The 22,114-nt window shown below is 39.6% G+C and overlaps 1 protein-coding gene across 10 annotated transcripts in view; it reads right to left on the bottom strand.

Moving 5' to 3' along the window:
- The window catches only part of ARID1B (AT-rich interaction domain 1B), a 443,873-nt gene that overhangs the window by 250,425 nt on the left and 171,334 nt on the right, over positions 1–22,114 (bottom strand). The window lies entirely within an intron of this gene.

The following is a 22,114-nucleotide window of genomic DNA, read 5'->3' as shown; positions in this document are numbered from 1 at the left end:
TATATGTGTGTGCATATATATATACATATATGTGTGTGTGTGTATATATATATATATATATTTGATGACATAGCAAATCCTAAGAAGTCGTAATTTTTCCAAGATGACAAAGTAAAAAAGCAGAAACAGAAATGTTTGAATTTGGGTCTATTTAATTCTGAAGCTCAAAAATTCCAACAACTTTCAGTTCTTATTCTCTGATGATTACTCTTAATTAGAAATAAATATCTAGGGGTACTGGGTGGCTCAGTTGGTTAAGCATCTTTTGATTTTGACTCAGGTCATGATCTCATGGTAGTGAGACTGAGCTCCTTGTGGGGCTCCACACTGGGTGTGGGGCACTTAAGATTCTTTCTCTCTCTCTCTCTCTCTCTCTCTCCCTCCCTCCCTCCCTCCCCCGGCCCCTCTCTCCCTCCCTCCCTCCCCCTGCCCCTCGCCGACCCCATCAAAAATTGTTTAAATTAAAAAAAAAGAAATTTCTAAAGTTCATCAACAGTGAATTTAAGCATGTGTGAAGACAGATGCTAATACATCAGTAAACTCTGTCATTTATATGTATGACAAGCATCAGAGCTCCACTGTCTAAGGAAACCAGCAGCAGAGTGAAAACTCAAGACCCAGAGAAAATTAGAGATCTACACCTTCACACAAAATACAAATGGGGGCAAAATTATTTTATTCCACTAGAGTTTCTGAAGTAGGCAAGCCGGTGGTCAAAACAAGGCTGAGAGAGAACCAATCAGCTTAAGCAAGACATAAGTATGTCACACGACACAGGGACAAAAGCAAAATCCATCAAGGAAGCTAATGTTGGTGGCTAATCCCCAAAATTTGGCACTATTAATGAAATATGATTAAAATAGTTTAGAACATATTGTTAATATTCCAAAACTTAAAATATCTTAGCAGACTTACCAAGCAATCTTGATTGAGATAGTAAAGTGTATTTCATGTGTTATAGAATAAAATGTAAGACATTTTTTAAACCAAAAGTAATGGTCTAAAAACTTAAAGCTTTTATTCCTAGTAATTAAATACAAAATTCTATAGAATGTCTACATTCTGTGTAGTTTGCTAATCGACACCGAGAAGGCAAACATTAATTTTCTTCACAAAGTTTGAATTGCTTTAACGTAGAATTGGTTTGTCTGATACCAGTCTACAAAGAAAGGAATTACGGGAAAAAAATGAGCAAGACAGAAGAAAACGAAATTGAAATTACTGAGCCTTCTAACTTATCGGATATTGTCTTTTCTTTAGAAAACAAGGATATAACTCTGAAGTATGCTTTGAAACTCCTATTCCAATACATGTTCCAGAGAGTAAGTTCCCCCGGCCACATAAAGCTCACATACGTTAAGTCACGCATCTAAAGACAGACTAATAGTTATAAAACTAGTGTCAGTGGAATAAAGCTGAATAGGGTTCATCAACGTGGCTTTTGGGTAACTACTATATATAAAGTAATTATTTATGAGGCCTTACATTTTTCTTCCTGACACCTCTTTTCAATAAATGCAGGAAAGTCACCATGCCCACCATGTGAATTCAGCAGCTTAAACCAAGCTCATTCAGACTACATTCCTTTCTCCAGGTGGTTACCTTAAAACATGTACCAGCACTCACGGGGCCAGTCTACAGTATAGTTCCAACACCACCCACTCTTGGGCTGGAAAGGGATGTGATTTTAGCCAAGACCAACAAACTCATTCTAAACAGAGAGTTGCATTCATATTAAATATCTTCTGGATAATTCGGTTAACACACAAAACCAACTGAGATATTAATAGTGGGGTATGATTTCACTCACCATCCATTCTTTAAATAATTTACAACTAACTTATATTAATCAAGTTCATCTCTAAAGTCAAGTTGTTTGGAACCTGACGTCCATTTTCCAGAAAGATACTAAACTGAAATTACATTTCCCAGCCTATAAACAGATTCAGTGATGCCGGAAGCTGACTATTCTTTACAGCAGTGCTTCCCCTAGAGCGAAGGGTCACCAGCTTCACGCTGAGGGCCCGCTCTCCAGGTGTGCAGACTCTCCTCACACGTGGTAAGAGATGTGGTCCCAAGATGCTCCCATCCCCTCACTCCAAGCGGCCGGCACAGAGCCGCAAGCCAGAACAACCAGGCACAACAAGAATGAGCTGCCCCTCACTAGGATGCTGCGCAGTGTGCATGATCTCAAGCAATCCCGGCAATAACCCATAAAGTAGGAATTTTTACTCCCATTTTCAGCAAAACAAGCAGGTGAAAAGATGCATCGACCGAACCGCTCAGGTCACAAGCCAGAAGTGCTGGTGCAGAGATCCAAACTCAGATCCAACCAACCCCATTCTTACAACTCTACCTGACAACACGGGAAGTGTTAAGAATGTTGAGATCATAGGTACCCATTCACAGAGGGTATTTCTAAAAACACGCAGAAAACCAAAGAGCAAAAGCTAATCACAAAACGGGTTCCGCACGAGACATGAGGATGTGGATGAGAATGTTGGAGGAGGAGAAGAAAGGCTTAATTTGCACTCTGCCTCCTAAAACATAACCTCCCATGGGGATTTATTTTCTTAGTAAGGGACAGTGAATAATCAGTTAAGACAAAGAGTTTCTACATTCGTCTTCTCCAAATGTTTCACATCTTTGTATTACATTTTTCAGACATTATTTCTCAGCCCTAATGTGCTCACTCACAACTTCCCACTTTGGAGCACCTGGCTGGCTCAGTGGGTAGAGCACGCGAGTCCTGATCTCAGAGTCTTGAGTTCAAGCCCCACATTGGGTGGAGAGCTTACTTAAAAAAAAAAAAAATTCTCAGTTTTGCCCTCATTTTTGTAAATGAGGGCAAAATGAGCAAAATATTCAACTGCTCACGCCAACTTACACTTAGTACTGAAACTAAAATACTGGCTACCAAGTAGCATTACCAGGAACAGTGGCTTAAAATAATCATTTCCAGGGGTGCCCGACTGGCTCAGTCCGTAGAGCATATGACTCTTGGTCGTGGTCATGGGTTTGTGCCCCTGTTAGATGCAGAGATTACTTGAAAATAAAATCTTGTAATAAATAAATAAATAAATAAATAAATAAATAAATAAATAAATAAATAAATAAATAAATAAATAAATAAATAAATAAATAAATAAATAAATAAATAAATAAATAAATAAATAAATAAATAAATAAATAAATAAATAAATAAATAAATAAATAAATAAATAAATAAATAAATAAATAAATAAATAAATAAATAAATAAATAAATAAATAAATAAATAAATAAATAAATAAATAAATAAATAAATAAATAAATAAATAAATAAATAAATAAATAACTCGTTTCCAGGTAATGAGTAACATCCAGACAAGACGCTGTCTGGCTAACAACATGCGAAAGCACGGCCTTGTGGCATACCAGTCTCCTGCACTCTGTCTGTTCCAGCGACTGGGAACAGACAGGGACTGGGAAAGGTCTTTGTGACCAAAGGTGAAAACAGGGACGGTCCTTTCCCAGGACATAAAGAACAGGAAACAAGTTCAGTGCCCGAAACTCAACATGATTCCGAACTTTGCATACATCTACTACAAAGATTGACTTAACTGAAAAGAAAAATAAATTATGAAACTGAGCTTCCTATGGGATAAATCACAGTTCTTCACGAATCTTATTTCCCCACTGCCAAAATAGCCACAAGACCCTCCCCCCAATCACATTCATACAGTATTTATATTTCAAATATAGTTGTAAGTTGATGTTGTAAGACAGGATCATTTCAGCTCACTGATCAATTCAAACAATACTAAATACACTAAAAAGTCTAAAGCTTACATTTTTACTACACTAACAATAACGAATAGGACATATGCTTTAACTCATAAGAGCGGATTGGAAATTTCTATTTCAAATGACATAATAAAGTAAATTCATATTACTATATTTTTAAAGCACTGGAACAAATTTTATGGACAGATATACACACATTTTCTCTCTTCTCCCTCTATTTCTCTTTCTTACTCATCATTCCGAGCAGTGCAAATCAGTCAAAAGAGGAAAGCACCAGGAGGAAAAAAAAATCTCATTTCCTAATTAATCATTAACCTGATGGCTGACAGCTGATTTATCTTCATGACTTTTTCATACCTATTTAATGACATTTCCTATAGTGATTCTTGTCTTAGTACTGTGAATATTCTTATCTGAAGAGCATATATGTGTGTGTACATATGCATGTATAAAACTAATTTGTATTCAGTAACATATCTTCACATGTTCAAATAAAGGTATATTTTGAAAAACAGAATGCTGCGACCCTTTCAAAGTCCCTCAAAAGACTAGGTTTGTATCTCTCTAATGATGGTTGGGATGAAGCCTCTAATCAAGGCAATTAAAAAGACAATATTATCAACACTAGCAAATAGTAAAGACAGAGAAAAGGAAACAGACTAAGATATTAAAAGAGCTAGAAAAAGAGGCTATTAAAAGTTATCAGTGTTATATTGTGATAACTTTTTCCCCAAATGGAAACCACTCTTTCTAAGCATTTTCACCATCAAAATAAGAAGATGAACAAGATTTTCAAATATGCCACTTTTTGTTTTGTTTTGTTTTGCTTTAGGTTTCAAGGTCTTACTTAAATTCCAGTTAACCAACAGTGTAATAGTAGGTGTAGCATTTAATATCACTCGACACCAGGTGCTCATCGCAAGTGCCCTCCTTAATCCCCATCACCCATTCACCCCATCCACCCACCCCTGCCCACCTCCCCCACCAGCAACCCTCAGCATGTTCTCTACAGTTAAGAGTCCATTTTGCGGGTTGCCTCTCTTCTTTTAAAATCTTGGTATGCCATGAACAGCAATATACCAGTAAAGCAGTGTTTGCCCACTCTAAAGTCTAAATGTGACTTTCAAGTTAAGCAAGAAATGGTTAACTACCATTTGTTTGGCTGAAGGTCTGTCTTGTTGAATGGTAAATTAACAGCACAAACACACGGAGATTCATCCCATTTACCGGAAAGAAAATGGGCAGCATATCGTAAATATCTTAGAGATACTTTAAGTCGTGGCACCTGTGTTGAGGCTAGGTATCATCCAGTTCTGCTTGTACCACAACAGTAAACAAAATAAAAACAAAGCAGGAAAAAAAAAAAAAAAGGCAAAGCATGTTAATATACAAAGGATACATCCCAGTAATTAAAACAAAAAAAGCATATCTCACCTGTATCTTAAAGACACAAAAAAGTACGTAATCTGGAAAGTTTCAGAACTTAGTCAAGATTACTGCATTTTTGCATGATACACAATACTCGAAATGTGTATTTAATTATGACGTTTGGATAACCAAGCTAACAAAAAATAATTTTACTGTTTACAAACTCCCTCCAAAGAGAATTAGCAAACTATACCTCTAACTTAGGCTCCAAAATTTTTTAACTTTACCTGATATAAAACAGTTGGAAAAAGAGGCTATTAGAAGTTATCTATATATTTGTATTACAATAACTCTTCCCCTAAATTGAAACTAAGTTTTTATTTTAAACTTAATAAAAGTTTATTCTAAGCGTTCAACCATGATTAATACATATTCATGAATTGAAGAGCAAATTGCATTTATTCCATTAACCCCTGCTATGCTGGGCAAAACAGCCAGAGAATAATCAACAGTAATTTTTCTTAAACGACACACCCTTTCCAAACTGTTAAGATATAAAGAAGGAAGACTGAGCAAGAAAGGTAGCTACTGCAGAAAAACAAGCCTCACCTAGAGGAACAGAGTATCTCCGTGAAGGTGGAAAACACCAGCCTCACACTCTTAACAGGGGCAAGCCTGGATAAAATTGAGAAATAAACTGTGCCATCACGTGCAAGAAAAGAATCAACAAAGTAATGGCAGGGAAAGCACTGCTGGATTATGTTATTACTTTGGACCTTTAAACAACATTTTAAAAATGAGAAACTCTCGATTACACTACCTGATGCAAAGGTAGGGCAGGAGGGAGACAGCTGAGTTTCAAAACCGCTGCCAACCGATGTCTCCCGCACGGGGACTCTAGTACGTACGTAGATGTATATTCAATGAAAAAACAACTTATGAAATATTCATTTGAAAAGTAATTAAGTCTTGCAACTGAAAAGCTAACCTTTCACAACACAAAAATCATCATGCAGCTTTAAGATTAACACATTCTATGTCCTCTGGTGCTTATTACAATTTATTTAACACCTCATCTACGTTATTTGGACTGTTCAGATATTTTTCATTTCCTACAAACTAAAATAAAAATAACCAAAGGATCATTCTCCCCAAATATCTAAAACAAAACCTTCACAGACCACATACAAAAGATATGAATACAACTTCAGTAAATTTTCCTAAAATATTCATGAAAAAGAAACCTTTTCAGGTAACAGAATCCATACTTCAATTGAGGTTAAGCTGTTTAAAAAGGAGCTTTTTTTCCCCCCCAAAATCAGTAACTCCAAATTTACAATTTTACACACACACACACAAACACATATACACAACTTCCTATGACCTGGATATACACATAACACTATGCTACCATAAAAGAATTTAAAACCACAACTCTCTCAAATAATCCTATCCTAATTTTCCCTTCCCTATTTGCCTGTGTGTAGTCCCAACACAGCAACACGAAGAGATTTTTTTTTTTTTTGGGGGGCCAGGGAAGAAACTAGGGGGATTTTTAGGCTTCAATGGCCAAAACAGACTATTAGCTTCCATTTGGCTATTAGTCAAATAAGCAGAGTGGTCTCTAAAGTGTCACCAACAGATAGCAATAAATTCTCAAAATGAGACGTAGCACCTGCTTTTTTCATGTGGAAGGGAATGAAAAAAAGCTGATTCAGCGCATGCAGTATATCCATTCAAGTCACATACTACTGATGTCACAGAGAGCTGTGACAGCTCACAATCCTCAAGAGCCAAAGGTTACAAGATGAGTTAATAAGGCATACATCTGAGTCTATGACAAGGCCAGGCTTTTTGTTTTTGTTTTTTGGGGGTTTTTTTTGGTTTGGAGGAGAAGAGCTGCTGAGGACAACACTCCCCATCACCGTGAGAGTCAAAATGCAGAATCTTAGTGACTGCTTCCAAGAGTGACAGAGATTCAGACACTGAAACAAAAGAGTGGTGTGCAAGGGTCTCTCATTCAAACGTTCTGAAGGAGCTTCTCTCCACACTTGGCAAGCATGGATTTATTCTAAGGAAACACAAGGAAAACTGTTTCAGAACCCAGATTTATGTCATGCCTAGTTCACTCTATAGATAATCTGTCACCCCTCTCAGACCACTACCTCATCAGCACATTAAAAATTTCAATTTTCAAAATAAACATGATGCAATTTCTGTAAACAGGGAGAATCTTACATACATACACCAAGAGGAAAAGTTTGTGTTGAGGAGTTTTGTTTGTTTATAAAACAAACTCTTCTATGGTTCTGACTTAAAGTAGCAGTTGATGGTTCTTAGTAAATACGAAGAGGTGTTTTGTTTTGTTTTGTTTTGTTTTTGGTCTCAGTATCATTTTGAACCCCAAAGCTCATTATAACAGAGAAGACAACTCAAAACCACGATACTCAATTGCACGGTATATTGAGGTTTAGTACTTTCTTAAACAGGCTCATTCCATATGGATCCATGCAATCAGTTAAAATGAAGGTATACAACGATCTCTCTGACAAGAAATTACATTAAGTTTTCTAAGCAGATTATAAAACAGTACAGAGATAGGACTCTGATTTTCTAAAAGAAATGAATTATCTCTGAATATATGGAGAAGGAAAATCTAAAATACAAAAAATAATAACTCAACTTCATAATGAAAACATATTACCTGTGTGGTTGTAATAACCAGTGAAGCTCTCTCTAAACAGAGAACAGGAAGCACTAAGTCTCTTTCTTTTCTTTCCAATCTAACTCTACATTCCTTACCTGATGCAAGAATACAACACAGTTCAATAAAGTAAAGCCACTAAAAAAACCAGAACCTGGCCAAATAAGTTATGGTAACTGCATAATGCTTCTTTTTTTTTAATTTTTTTTTTATGTTTTTATTTCATTTTTGAGAGAGAGAGAGGCAGAGTGCAAGTAGGGGGGAGGTAGAGAGAGGGAGACACAGAATCTGAAACAGGCTCCAGGCTCCGAGCTGTCAGCACAGAACCTGATGCAGGGCTTGAACTCACGGACTGTGAGATCATGACCTGAACCGTCAGGATAAGTCAGACACTTAACCGACTGAGCCACCCAGGTGCCCCACTACATAATGCTTCTAAAGCAATGGACATAGGTCCGCATTTCTGTAAACCTTTCTAAAACTAAAAACTAAAAAACAAAACTGAGAAGCGCTGAGATGCATTTCACTCTCATTTTATTTTGAAATTTTAAAATAACTGCTTAAAGACAAGGCAAAAAAGGAAATCTGAATTTACTGAATGTCATTTACCCTTTTAGAGTATTTTTAAAGAATGTAGGTGTATGTGAAACTATATACATTACACACGAAATTATCTATGAAATAAATCAGTATATCCATCCTTTCTAGTAAAAACAGGGTGAGCGGCACAGTGGAGTTGACTTATTTTTATAAGAAGGAAGAACTGGCAGGCTGCTCCCACCACATGGTATTTCTTACTTTAGTAAGGAATATTTTTCTTTTCAGAAATACATTCCTCAGAAAACACAATCTCACTCCTATAAGATCAGACAGAGTTGTTCCTTAGCCTCGTGGGCCCATGTATTTCCAGTTCAAGAAACCCCAGCAAATACTACCCGTGTATCAACTTCACGTTCAACAGGAGACAAAAGTTATGCATGATCTTGCCCTTCGTCCCGAATTTCAGGTATTCCCAGTAACGCTGCCGATCACCACCAGGCTTCTATCAAGAGGTCACTTAAGTGGTCACCCTGAGATATAGACCAAGAGCAGGTGCAGGGCAAGGCGCGTGTGCCGATGGGACAGCTCCACGCCCCGTCACCCAGGGCGAGCCACACGTGGGCAGAGGCTCTGAGGGGCAGTAATTGCCCATGGGCATCAGCCAGCAAGCAGCGGAAGGCGGGGCCCAATGCCATGCACAGGAAGTCACCTCAGCTCTGAGAACACACGGAAGGGCCAAGGTCACAATTCTGTTTAAGTCAGCATTTCGCCCCCCCCACGCCCCCCCCAAGGTCCTCGCCAGTGATTTCTTCCATTCCACTCTCCAATATACGCCCCTTAGGTTGTATGAACAGCACCACATTTTTCAATGTAGTTTTTGGCTTGGAATGTGACAGTGACAGACAGCTGACTGAATGTAAAAACTACCTTAGTACTTGGTTTCTACTCAGGAGCCCCACACAGCAGGCACTGGGCCACAGAGCACGCACATTCTGCCCGTTTCAAGCACAAGGGGCTCCGACCTCTTAGTATGGAGCAAGAGAGGTCTTGGCAAGAGCTGAGAAGTTTGGAGTTTCTTTCTGTCTCTGTTTTCTAGGAGTGATTTCTTTCCTTTTCCTCAAGAACATATAAAACTTCAAATTCAGAAACCCACGTTCCATTTTACAAGTATTTGTTCCTTTTCAACAACAACAAAAGGCTGCCCATTATGCAATGGTGTTTTTCAAAGTGGCCCCCTGAGCTACCCAGGTAAATCCCGTGAGCTCTGCTCTCTACCCTGGCGCTTGGTTTCATACAGTGTTTAGGCAATAATTCTGCTTCTTCACTGGACAAAATCCCCTCTATAAATTCAAGCCTTAAAAAATACAGGAAACTGTTGTGAGCCTATGAGTCTAAAACCCTGTAACTTTGGGAAATCCAAATCCTATTCTAGTTTACCAGGCTAATTTTTTTTTCCCCTTCTGAGAGCATAATTTAGTTTCACCCCCATTTGACAACTGCCCTGTAATAAATGCAGAGACGAGAAGTGAAATTGTTGCTTTAATTTTTCAGGCCATAGTAAATAGCTGCACTATGGAAACAAGCTTGAAGGAAAGCACACCCAAACCCATATAAACGAAATACATTTGCTCATAAACAAAAATAGTACTTTTAAGGGCAATACTTTGTCAATAAAACAAAGTTTATGCACATTATTTCTTACTGGTTGCACTAATATAATTACAAAATGAAAATATAATTTTAGTTTACTATAAATTAGGATAAATTATTTTAAGAACAATAATTCCATTATATTAATACACAGGGGAACTTACTATGAGTCAATAAAGGACATCTGTCATGCAAACAGATGCCACATCACACATGTACAAAGCCCAATTCCCCATCAGAAAACAGAAATGTCCTTTTTTTTTATTTTTTAAGCAAAGAGATTTAGGGATTGTAAAGGAAAATGAAATACTGCTTTAAAAAAAATCACAAAAGCAGTTTGGGATGAACATAATGTTCTCACTTAAATCAAGACGTGGACGATCTTCAAAGACAATCCTGAATGAAAATGTAAGCAGTGAACTTGGGCGGCCACAGAGCAAACCAGAGAAAGACACATGATGTGCAAACCTGACAACTGCCAGAAATGGACTGATGAAGGGCATGGGGGGAGGGGGGCAGGAAAGTCACTTGGACTTCACTCATTCGGAAAGTAGACTCTTCCCGTCCTGATCTGAGAACAACCCAAAGTGACCGAACAAAGAGCTACTGGGAGCAGAGCGGAGACTGGTGCTCACGCCGCCCCCAGCCCACCCCCCCGCCCCCCCAACAGCAAGTTCATAGGTAGGTGCTTTCTCAGCAGAAACAAAATCTTTATGGCCAAATGCCTCAAAGGTGTGTTAAATCACTTCCCACTTTTAACACTGCTCCTGCAGACATCACCCACTAAACCATACACAAAGAAAACTCTAGCGGGAGAAATCTAAAGCTTTAAATATTATTTATTTATTTACCAGGGGGTGGGGGGGGGGGAGGGCGGTGAATTTATATTTTGTAAACAGAGGATATATTTCAAAAGAAGGAACGGAGTCGACTCAACTCGGCAACTGTTACACTTTTTTTCTAAAGACTTCTCGTAAAACTTTAGTAAACTGCTAAAATTTTATTGAAAATATCCTGAAAAATAAGACATTACATCCATCTTTTTAAGAGGTTTTAAGAACAAAACCCTACACGCTGTAACAACAAACAATTCAAATTAGGCAAGACCTTTCCAAGAGCACGAAATGATACTCGTTTTCTTGCTTTCACCCTTCATTGACTAAAAAGCAGAATATTAGAGCCAACCGTTAAACAGAACACAAACCCAGTATTTTCACCAACGCAAGAGAGAATTCCATTTTGCACAGTATCTTTTCTATGCAAGTCCCATAATCTTATTAACAAAAGTGTGATAATTAAATAGTCTTTGGGGTTTTGTGTTTAGTCTGAAGCACATATAAGGAGTTAACGATTCTACTTAACTGAAAATTCCAGATAACAACCAGGTTGGAAGCAAGGGAAGAGGGCTGCTTTATTTTTCCTTACCTTTTAAAAGTAAGTGGCTTCATTAGTGAACTACCTCTCTCTCACTCCTGTCCTCATCATCTTTTGTGCTTTGCTTCATTAAGTGGACTACAATCACTCCTCGGTTTTAATAGAGCTTTTTTAATAGAAATTACCCAGATTACTGACTTTTCCCAAAAGAGGGACAGGGAGGGAGGACTATTGTTTCCCAAAAGAAGAAAGAGAAATCCAGACTTGAATTAAAAACAATTATTATTCAAAAGAAATACTTTAGACCTTTGGAGAGTATTTAAATATCCCCCAACAAGATGGGTAAATACATACCGCGACAAAATACATTTGCTGAAAAGCGCTTCATAATCTCAGGGATTCTGTATTTCTTCCTCTTTCCTCAAACCAAGAACGTATCCGTCATAACAGCACCCTACACGAACTCAAGAACTGCTTAGTAAGATGAATTCATATATTCCCCTTCTCCCATCATAAATAAGACAAATTAGGTTTATAGACTGAATAAGCAGGAGCAGCAGGCGACAACAGCCCATCCGTCTACTTTTGATGCTGAAGTGTACGTTACTGCCATCGGATCAAACAAATATCGAGAAAATCATTATTACTCATTCCTGGTGTTTTTCCTCCTCTTTAAGTGTCGTGGGGTGGGGTTTAAAATCTCAAAGATGTTCCTAGGTGTGGGATAATGACCCTGAAAAAAGAGTCAGTCTTTAACCGTTTGCTATCAGGAAACAGATCTCACACACGAGCTGTACCTCTTACCTAGGCTGTTAAGTGTAGTGTTCAGGGACGTGAATGCAGACAACAAGCAAAAGCTGAGTTTTGAAGGGGGTGACAAAGGAATCAGAAATCCTGGGACGTCGGGGTGCCCGGGTGGCCCAGTCGGTAGAACATCCGACTCCTGATTTCAGCTCAGGTCATGATCCCAGGGTCGTGGGATCAAGCCCCGTGTCGGGCTCCGGCCCTGTGTCAGGCTCCATGCTGAACGTGGAGGCTGCTTAAGACTCTCTCTCTCTCTTCCTCTGCCCCCTCTCCCCCGCTTATGTTTTCTCTAAAATACATTTATTTTTAAAAAGTGACTTTCACTTAAAAAAAATCCTGAAACACATTATTCAAACTACCAACTACATTAAGTGTAAAATATAGTTCTTATGAAAATTCTAAACACGCAGAGCACTAAAATACAGAAGTGGCCACCACTCTTAAATCTAAGGGGAAGGCAGGGCCACATACAGATCCCCTGACGCAACACAGAAATCTAGTTGTCAGGGAGACATGGGGACATGGGGGGCAGCAGGACGGACTCCATTCCAGGGGACCCCTCCATCCTCACGCTCCATCACCGAGACCCCTCCTCACCCGGCAAATGAGGACCTCCGCCCTAAAAAGAGTCAGAGTTGGAAAGTTCCTACGCTGCCCTGAAATTGCCACCTATGCTCAGGCTGTAAACATGAAACTATCTGAGGCTTGTAAGAGAACACACGTCCTGATGCCCTTTACAATTAGACAGAAGGGAAAACATCCTAAATATCAGCAGACATCATCTGGACACATTCACGGGAAACTATTTTCAACACCATCGGCTGAACCCCAGGCTGCTTCTCAGATGTGACACCTGAGTTCTGAGAAAGATGCCAAACCACAGACCTTACGACACTTTACGCTTCACATCCAAAGGCGGCAGCTTAACCCTGCGCAGCGGCACAGGGGAGCAGAATCCGGAGCTCCACGAGATACGCTCTGCTCCCCGTGGGTCACACTGCTGACGGACCTACAGTCTGGGTCCAGGGGCTTGGACCTCACAGCAGAACCTGACCTTGATATTGGCATGCACGTGGAAGGGAGATGGGTGTATCCAGAAGACATCCTTAAGGTAACCACCCCTGTAATCACTATTTCCAGTAAACAGAGATAATTGAAAGCACAGATAAACAGGCAAGTAGAGAGACAGGGAAGTACTTCAGCTTTCTAACTTTTGAAACAGCACTCGAGCACACAGCAATCATCCACTGAAGGTGCAATTACCCTCACTCCTGAAATCTTGCTTTTCAATCTATGCACCAAAAGCCCGTAAAAGATAAACTCTACACCTAAATTATTTTTGTGCCTGCCATCTCCTGTACACCCGTATGAATGGATTAGGTTTAAATGCTAGTTCAGAATGCACTGAAAGCCTGAATGTGAGCGAGCACACTGTTATTCTACCAAAATTCACTCTGTAGTAAAAACAAGCCTACATGGGATCCATAAGCTACAAATGCACTGTCCAAAATGGAAGCCATTAGCCTCATGTGGCTATTTTAAACTTAATTCAAATTCAATATTCAGTTCCTTACACTAGTCATATTTCAAGTGCTATATAGCAACATATGGCAAGTGGCTAACATATTAAATGACACAGATATAGAATCAACAGGGCAAGATTCAGCAGCCAAATTCACTCATGTATTTGTCCTTTTATGGGGAGATGCAGAAGTCACTGAAACTCATTAAGAGTTTCAGTCGAGTGAGAGCATGCCCATCCCTCACCCCAATTCAAGCCAAAACTGCTGCCAACTGCAGAAGCTTACATGGCCATCAGTCATACAGGGCCTACAAATGAGGAAGGAAAGGAATACTGTCCCTAGAGAGAGTCTCTAGAGGAGTCTTTCCCACCTGTCACTCCACGAACCACACTGCTCTAAAGCATTCTTTTTCCAATCTCTAAAACTCATTGTCAAATTCTTAATCTGTAAGTGCCCCGTCTCCCAAGTACCCATGCCCAGAAATGGAGCCCTGGATTCTGCAGACAGAGATGTAGGGGTGGGAACAAGGTCGGGGGAGGAGGGGAAGGAGGAGCTTATTGTAGCAAAACCTGTGTGCCTACTCTCCTTGCCTACATGAAAAGACCTGGGACCCAGTCAAAAAAGGATGTCTTTTTGTCTGAATGACTCACTAGGCTCACCCTTCCCTCCTCCCCGGCAGGCAGTGGTGGGCAAGGAGGCAAAGCCACCACGTTCTGCAGAAGCAGGTGGCCTGCTCTCTTCCCCGATACCAGGCACTCAGTGCACATCTTCCCCCCGGGGGAACTAGCCTGTCCCTAGAAAAGACTACACCCATTTAACTTCCCTAGTATCCAGTGCCCCCTCAGTCCTGGATGGTTTGTAATACAAAGGAAAGCGGGGGCATGTGTCAGATACGTGGATGAATACAGAGAAATAAGGCAGAAATAAAGGGAGACCCCACCCCCCGCCCTCAGACACACACTACCTTCTGTCTGCACTAACCATCCTGAAGGGATAAGCCATGGGCTCATGTGACCAACAGTCTCATTCACTGAAATTTTAGGCCCCTCAAATGGGACGCCTTCATTTCAAAGATCCCAAGACCAGGGGGAAGTATGATCTGCCGTGGCCCCATGACATTCAGGCTCTGTTTCTAGTGCCCCTCTGGGGACGGACACAGGCTCTTCTACCTTCTCTTGATGTCTATCTTGCCTATTCCTCCCGGTTACAGGGAAGAAGCCAGCATGTGTCACTTGATGTGGCAACAGACCTGGCTTACAAAGTCAACTTTCTTCTATCATGCAGAAGACAGGTTTGATGAAGACAAAATTAACTCATTAACAAATTATATGTAACTTTCAATATTACAGAGCCTTTATATGTATAACAGGACTATAGTCCCAAATGTTCTGGATTCCCACCCAGCTTCTAAGTCTTCTTAGGATGGTGTTACGGATATGTAAGGTATGGCCTAGAACACACAGACGTTCTAGATTTATTATTCCTGGGTGAATGGCAACAACCAAAATGTCAAAAAGTTCTGCATTCAGTCTATTTTATTTTTTATATTGTGTTGTAGTGAGAGAGAAATTTACACATGACACAAACGTAGAAATTATATTAAATACAACAGATACTAGATTCAGGATCTAAATACATCTTAGCAGGCTTGACCAATGGCCCAAAGCAGCTAAGACAGCACTCAGTAAGGGTAAACGCGAAGGCTGTACTTAGGTTCAAGTACAAGCACTTCCCATCCCAGGGCCAGAGTGGGATGTGGCCGCTAAGAAAGCCAGCCCCCAGCCTCATGACAGTCCAGGACAAAGCTGGTGGCAGGCTGGCTCCACACCAGCCATACGTTCGGAGTATTCAGCCTGGCTGTGGATTCCTATTTGGAGGCACTTACAGAAAATGAAGTTTACCAAAGAATTCAGAGTAGGGTGACAGACTTGAAGCCACACAAGGCGGAAAATAAAGGAGCTAATTAGCCTAGTGAAAACCCAGGTAAAATGAAAACTACCTTCAAATATGTGAACAGCCATGACTGAGACAAGGGATTTAGATTTCTCTCATGTGGTTCAAAAGGACAGAAGCAAACCCAAGTTCAAGAATTTCCTAACAATTTAAATTACCAGAAATAAATTATCTTATGACGCGGTAAGCTCCAAATGCTGAGGCATTCAAAATGATATTTGAGAAGCATATACTATGTGAACTTTTAAGAGCCACCATTATTCTAATGACAAAATAATTAAGAATCAACAAATCATATGTAATATAAGTAACTGGTCTCAGACCAAACAGACTTGGGAGACTATTACTTTAAAAGTTACATTAACTAAAACCTTTTCAAAATGTCCTGCAGTTCCCCAAACCATACACAATCTTTCCTTTGACCTCCTTTGTGAGGGTATAGTACAGGAGAGGGGCTAGAGAGAAACCTGAAACAAAACCATTTAAAAAGAAAGTTACTGCTGCAATTCATGGGCAAAGACTGGTCAATCAACAATGCCATATACAGAGTAACTCACACACACACACACACACACACACACGTGCGTGTTCTCTCTCTCTCTCTCTCTCTCTCTCTCTCTCTCTTCATTTTTAATATTTTAAAAGCTTAGTTCCTTAGAACTTTGTCTCCTCTGAAATCACGCAAGACCAAGCAGATAATGGGTTAAGACCAAAAACTAAAAGAGCGACCGAGCAAATCTGACTGCATGTTTGAAAAAGCCTATAAAATGTTACAAGCAAAACAGGAAAGCCTGTGTTAATAATGCATAAACCAAGAGAGAAAAAAAGCTACCCATTTAATGGAATAATGCTTTTATCCTTGCAGTTAAAATGAAATAAACCATGACTATTAATCTAGTAAGACCATGTAAAAGTGTAGTTTTTAAACATTTACTCAAAGGGAATAGTCCAGTAACCACTCTAAAAATCAGGGCCTTGTGTACAGCAGTGTCTAAACGCTAAATACCAATCTCCAGTCTGCGGACGCCATTACCCACCCTGTCACCATAGCAACGCTAACAGTATGCCTGACTTCAAAGACAAAGATGTAATTTCAGACTTCCAGCAGCCAGAGGGAGTGGTAAGAATATTCTACCCAGGCGGTGTCAGCTGATGATAAATTATAAAAATATCCAGGAAGGTTATGAGGCGGACTGTACCACATATTCTCATATTCCTGGGGGAAGACTTATATTAGTCAAACACACTGGGAGACAGCAAGAGTAAAACAAAAAGTAAACAAGAAAGGATCTCAATGGACTCTGATTTTTTTCTCTTTTAAAATTACATGGTACAGAGTTCCGCCTCCTTTTCTCTTGCTCCCAGGAGAAAATAAAAATAGCTTCTCCCATCCCCTTTCTCATTCAAATTAAGAGTGACTGAAGATGTGCATGGCTGTTCCAAGGGACTCTCAAAACCACCTCTATAACTGCTACTCCTACATTTGTGAAACTCTGGCATTTGTCAAAAATTGTTTTAGGCACAAGCAGGCAGCTAAGGGAGCAAAATCGATTTGTGCACTTCAGCTACACAAGAGCAGCTACCCTGACTGCCACCCAATCTAATCCCAACAAACTCAAGATATTTTTTAAGCCCTCTAAAGGGAAACAATTTTCCAATTTACAGGGGTTTTTTGTGTCTTTAAAAAAATAACCACATAAATAAATAAAGCGGACACTGACAGTGCTATTTCATGATTTTGTAGCTGTACAATTTTTAAAAGTGGAAGCCCAAAATCTTGAGCAGGTAATTTTCCTAGAGGTAATGAAATACGAGAGAATTAACATTCCTGAAGTCTCCATAAGGAGGAGTTGACCATACTTGAGCTTTTTCACTTAGAGGGAGTTATAAACAACAAGACTGGCCTACAAATGAACAGAGGTAGTTTTCCTATATATACTGTTACTATTTTTTAAGAATAAAAGGATGTTAAATTATCTTCTTGTTGATTTGTCACATGGTTGGGGTCTCAAAAAAAATCTAATTCCTTCACAATAACAGGAGCACGATACAGCTGCCCCTTTCTAACAACCAACAGACCCCTGTTCTCCTTCCCCCTAAAGATTGACGAATGGCCAAGAGCCAAAGATAGTTGTGGATTCAAATCAAGACTGGAGTCAAGATCCTTGTCCCCTACTGGGTGGGTCACTGGCTTGCTTGCTGTCCACGTCCATTCCTTCTGAAGTATAAAGCATAGCAACCAACACATGGTTGGACCAAAGATTCTTCCAGGCCCAGTCCTAGGGGGGAGAAGTGGAGGAATCACACGAGCATCACACTCCTTCCACTAAAACTCTGAAGGAGCTAGACAGTTTATGGATTCACCTTTTTGTCCTGAGGAACACATCTCCAATTTTATGATGTACTCAGGTCAACAGGTACAAAAAAAAAAAAAAAAATCCCAAAGCTTTGCCAGAAGATAAATATTGCAACGGTTATAACTATTAAGTCACTAGTGGAATGTTTGCATGGTAAAATTTAGACCCTCGCCAGAATAACCAATTAATCGTGAGCCCAAATCTTGTAACTCAGAGATGAACAATCTTCTCCCATAAAGACATACAACAGAAAAATGCCAACTTACAAATTGTCACCTATGCGTCAAAACAAAGAAAAGTTTACTTCATAACTGAAGTACTTATTTATTAAATGACTTTTCATCCTGCTACATATTTTATGCTTACAAAATTATTGTCTTCAAAAAAACTCTGAAATGAAAATGGGTTCAGTAAGCTACTCCTTTGGACAGAATTGCTGGATTTGTAATTGTGACAGTTAAGCAAGTTATAGAAGAAACAGCCAATCATTCGTTCACTTATTTATGTAACAAGATGCCAAACTTAAGTTCTAGACAATTATCCCAAATAAAATGAAAAACTTAACGCTATAAAAAAAATAGAAAACCCGTATTTTGGCATCGTTATTCACTATTTTCACAGGAATATTTATGTGTTCCTTTACAGACTATTTCCTTTCACAAAATAAAAGATTTTACTATCTTACAAAAGTATAAAGGTGATATTCCACTTCAAGAAATGATGCCTTCGGTTTATGTTAACAATCACGCAACCTTACTTTTTCCCCCTTCTACCTAGTCAGGAATGCAGCCTTAAATTTATTTTTTTTAAGGTTTTATTTTTAAGTGATTTCTACACTCAATGTGGGGCTCGAACTCACAACCCTGAGATCAAGAGTCACAGGCTCCATGGACTGAGCCAGCCAGGCACCCCACAGCCTTAAATTTAATAGTGATTCGTGGTAACTGTATTATCATGGTTTGTTTACTTCTCCATTTTTAACCATTTTTTTAAATTTCTTTCCACTTTGAGTAGCCTCAGTTTATAGAAATGCTTTAGTGCAGGTCAGCTCAATTCCTATTTAGAAACACATGGGTTATAAATTCTATGTAAAAACATCATAAGAAATGAAAATGTTCTGTCACAACAGGACTCTTTCAGTTAAAAGTGGCCATTGGTTTATTTAAAAATAAACAAATTTATTTACACATTCGTAGGGACACATGTTAGAAGAATACCTCTTCCAAGCTGCTTTTTTTCATTTTTTTTACTGTTCATTTATTTTTGAGAGAGACAAGTATGTGAGGAGGGGAAGGGCAGAGAGAGAGAGAGGGAGACACAGAGTCCGAAGCGGGCGCCAGACTCCGAGCTGTCATGTCAGGACACAGTCCGAACGCGGGGCTCAAACTCACAAAGGGCGAGATCACGACCTGAGCCGAAGCCGGACGCTTAACCAACTGAGCCACCCAGGCACCCCTCCTTTTTTCTTTTTTTTTAAATGTTTATTTATTTTTGAGAGAGAGAAAGAGAGAGAGAGAAATTTTTTTTTAAGTGTACTTATTTTTGACAGAGTCTTCCAAGGTGTTTTTAAACACTTTTGTAGATGAAGAAATCTATAGTCTTAAATTTCAGTCGTTAAGTTATATAGTGTCTGGGTCATACTTTTTTTTTTTTAATTTTTTTTTTAACGTTTTGTTTATTTTTGAGACAGGGAGAGACAGAGCATGAACAGGGGAGGGTCAGAGAGAGGGAGACACAGAATCCGAAACACGCTCCAGGCTCTGAGCTGTCAGCACAGAGCCCGACGCGGGGCTCGAACTCACGGACCGTGAGATCATGACCCAAGCCGAAGTCGGCCGCTTAACCGACTGAGCCACCCAGGCGCCCCTGGGTCATACTTTTTATATTAGAATACCACAGTATAAAAACTTCAGAGAGGCTAAAAAATGAATTATATTAAACTTCATATAATTTTGTCGTATTGATGAGAAACTGGGTTTATGAATATATTCAAAAGTAAAATTGGTGATGGTGAGTATCACACACAAGGGATATGGTAAGATAGTTTGTAAAATATGTTGGGAAAAGTAAAATATATTGACCTATTTATCACTATAAAGTAATATTCCTTTCCTCTACAATTTGTCCAGGTACCTTTTCACTAGCTACTACTGCTGGCTAAATATATTGGATTTATTAAATAAGCATCAGCAAACGTTCCCTATTTGGGATGTACAATTTATTTTTTTTAATTTTTGTTAATGTTGACTTATTTTTGAGAGAGAGAGAGAAAGGAAAACAGCACAAGCAGGGGAGGGGCAGAGAGAGAGAGGGAGACACAGAAGCCGAAACAGGCTCCAGGCTCTGAGCTGTCAGCACAGAGCCTGACGCGGGGCTTGAACTCTGACTGGGGAAATCATGACCTGAGCTAAAGCTGGAGGCTTCACGGACTGAGCCGCCTGAGGCATCCCAAGGGATGCACAGTTTAAACATCAATAGGGGCGCCTGGGTGGCTAGGTCGGTTGAGCGTCCGACTTCGGCTCAGGGCATGATCTCACAGTTCGTGGGTTCGGGCCCCACATCAGGCTCTGTGCTGACGGCTTAGAGCCTGGAGCCTGCTTCAAATTCTATGTCTCCCTCTCTCTCTGCTCCTCCCCCGCTCATGCTCTGTCTCTCTCTCCTTCAAAAGTAAATAAAAACATTGAAAAAAAAATTTAAACATCAATAAATACCATGGTCTCAAAGAGCAGGACTAAAAATCCAAAGTAAGATACTTCCAGGATGTTCCCCTTGCAAAACACCACCTGACTCAAAACGACATATTTACTGAATGCCATCTAATCAACTGGGATGAAAAAAGGCAGAGAATTCCAAAAGGTATGTTTTCTATATTAATAAAATTATTTATGCCCCCTTGATCCCCCTCCTTTCCTCTCTGTATGTGTATTAGGGATAGAGAGGGAGGGAAACATATTTGACTTAGGAGGATATCTTAAGTTGTTTTACCTAATTCCCCACCTTCAGTCTCCCACTAAAGGTGTGTTTATCAGTCACAGCTCCTGATTCCTGGACAACCACTAGGGTTCCTATGGTTATCTGCCTCAGAAACCCGAAAACCTTTCGCAAAATCTAAGGAGTCTATCTAAGGCCAACTTCACTAAAACCAGAGTAGATTTCTATCCATGCCTTTTCTCACACCTTTTCTTTTCTTTATCTTCTTTTAGGTGATTCTACCACTCCCTGATAATATCACAAGTTGGAAAGAGCAAGGAAAAGCCATTTAGTTACCTACAGGACTCTAACCATAATGCTGGGAGAGCCCCTTAGCATTGTTTCGAATTACAACGTAGTTAATGTAGTTTTCACATATACACGTTCTTCTGTTATGTGGTAAATAAAAATGAACAACACAGAATCCAAACGAATGCGGAAGAATCCCAGTGGTATTCACACCAACACACTCTATCCGAAGAGGTCCACATACGGGGAGGTCCAATAACGGAGTCTAACGGGCGAGGAGTCAAGGAGATAAAGTTTTGGTCAACAGTCAGCTGCCACAATCACCGGGACTCTACCAAGTCTCTGTTCCGGGTTTCCTCATCCGGAGGAAGGGAATACTGAATCTCGGGGAAGTCTGGTAGACTGGCAACCCTATCAGGCACGGACAGCTAAGTAAGTTTCGAAAGAGGAGGGGCAAACAAATGTAAGAAAGTGACGTTTACGAGTGCTGACACATAAGGCAAGTACCACACAAGAAGTTTTATATACGTTCTATCGCATGTAATCCACAGGGGTAAAGGTGAAGCGTCTAGGCAATAAAACTACACTGAGCGTACGCGTGAATGTGCTTTGTGAACCATAATGTGCCTATTTAGATACACTTTTTAAAATCGGATACCCCCAGAAAGGGCCACAATTCTATCAAAGGTGGCCAGAACTTTAATATCTTGTTTTCATCCCTATAAAAGTAGAAATTAAGTCAGAAAAATGAATGTTAAGTCAGGGGAGAAAAGTAGAAGAAATAATAAGATCCCTCATGAAATCCCTCAAGAAAGCCAGCAGAATCATTACCTTAC

Source organism: Felis catus, chromosome B2, assembly GCF_018350175.1.
Source record: "Felis catus isolate Fca126 chromosome B2, F.catus_Fca126_mat1.0, whole genome shotgun sequence".
Lineage (NCBI taxonomy): Eukaryota > Metazoa > Chordata > Mammalia > Carnivora > Felidae > Felis > Felis catus.
This window is presented reverse-complemented; position numbering and strand designations above follow the sequence as displayed.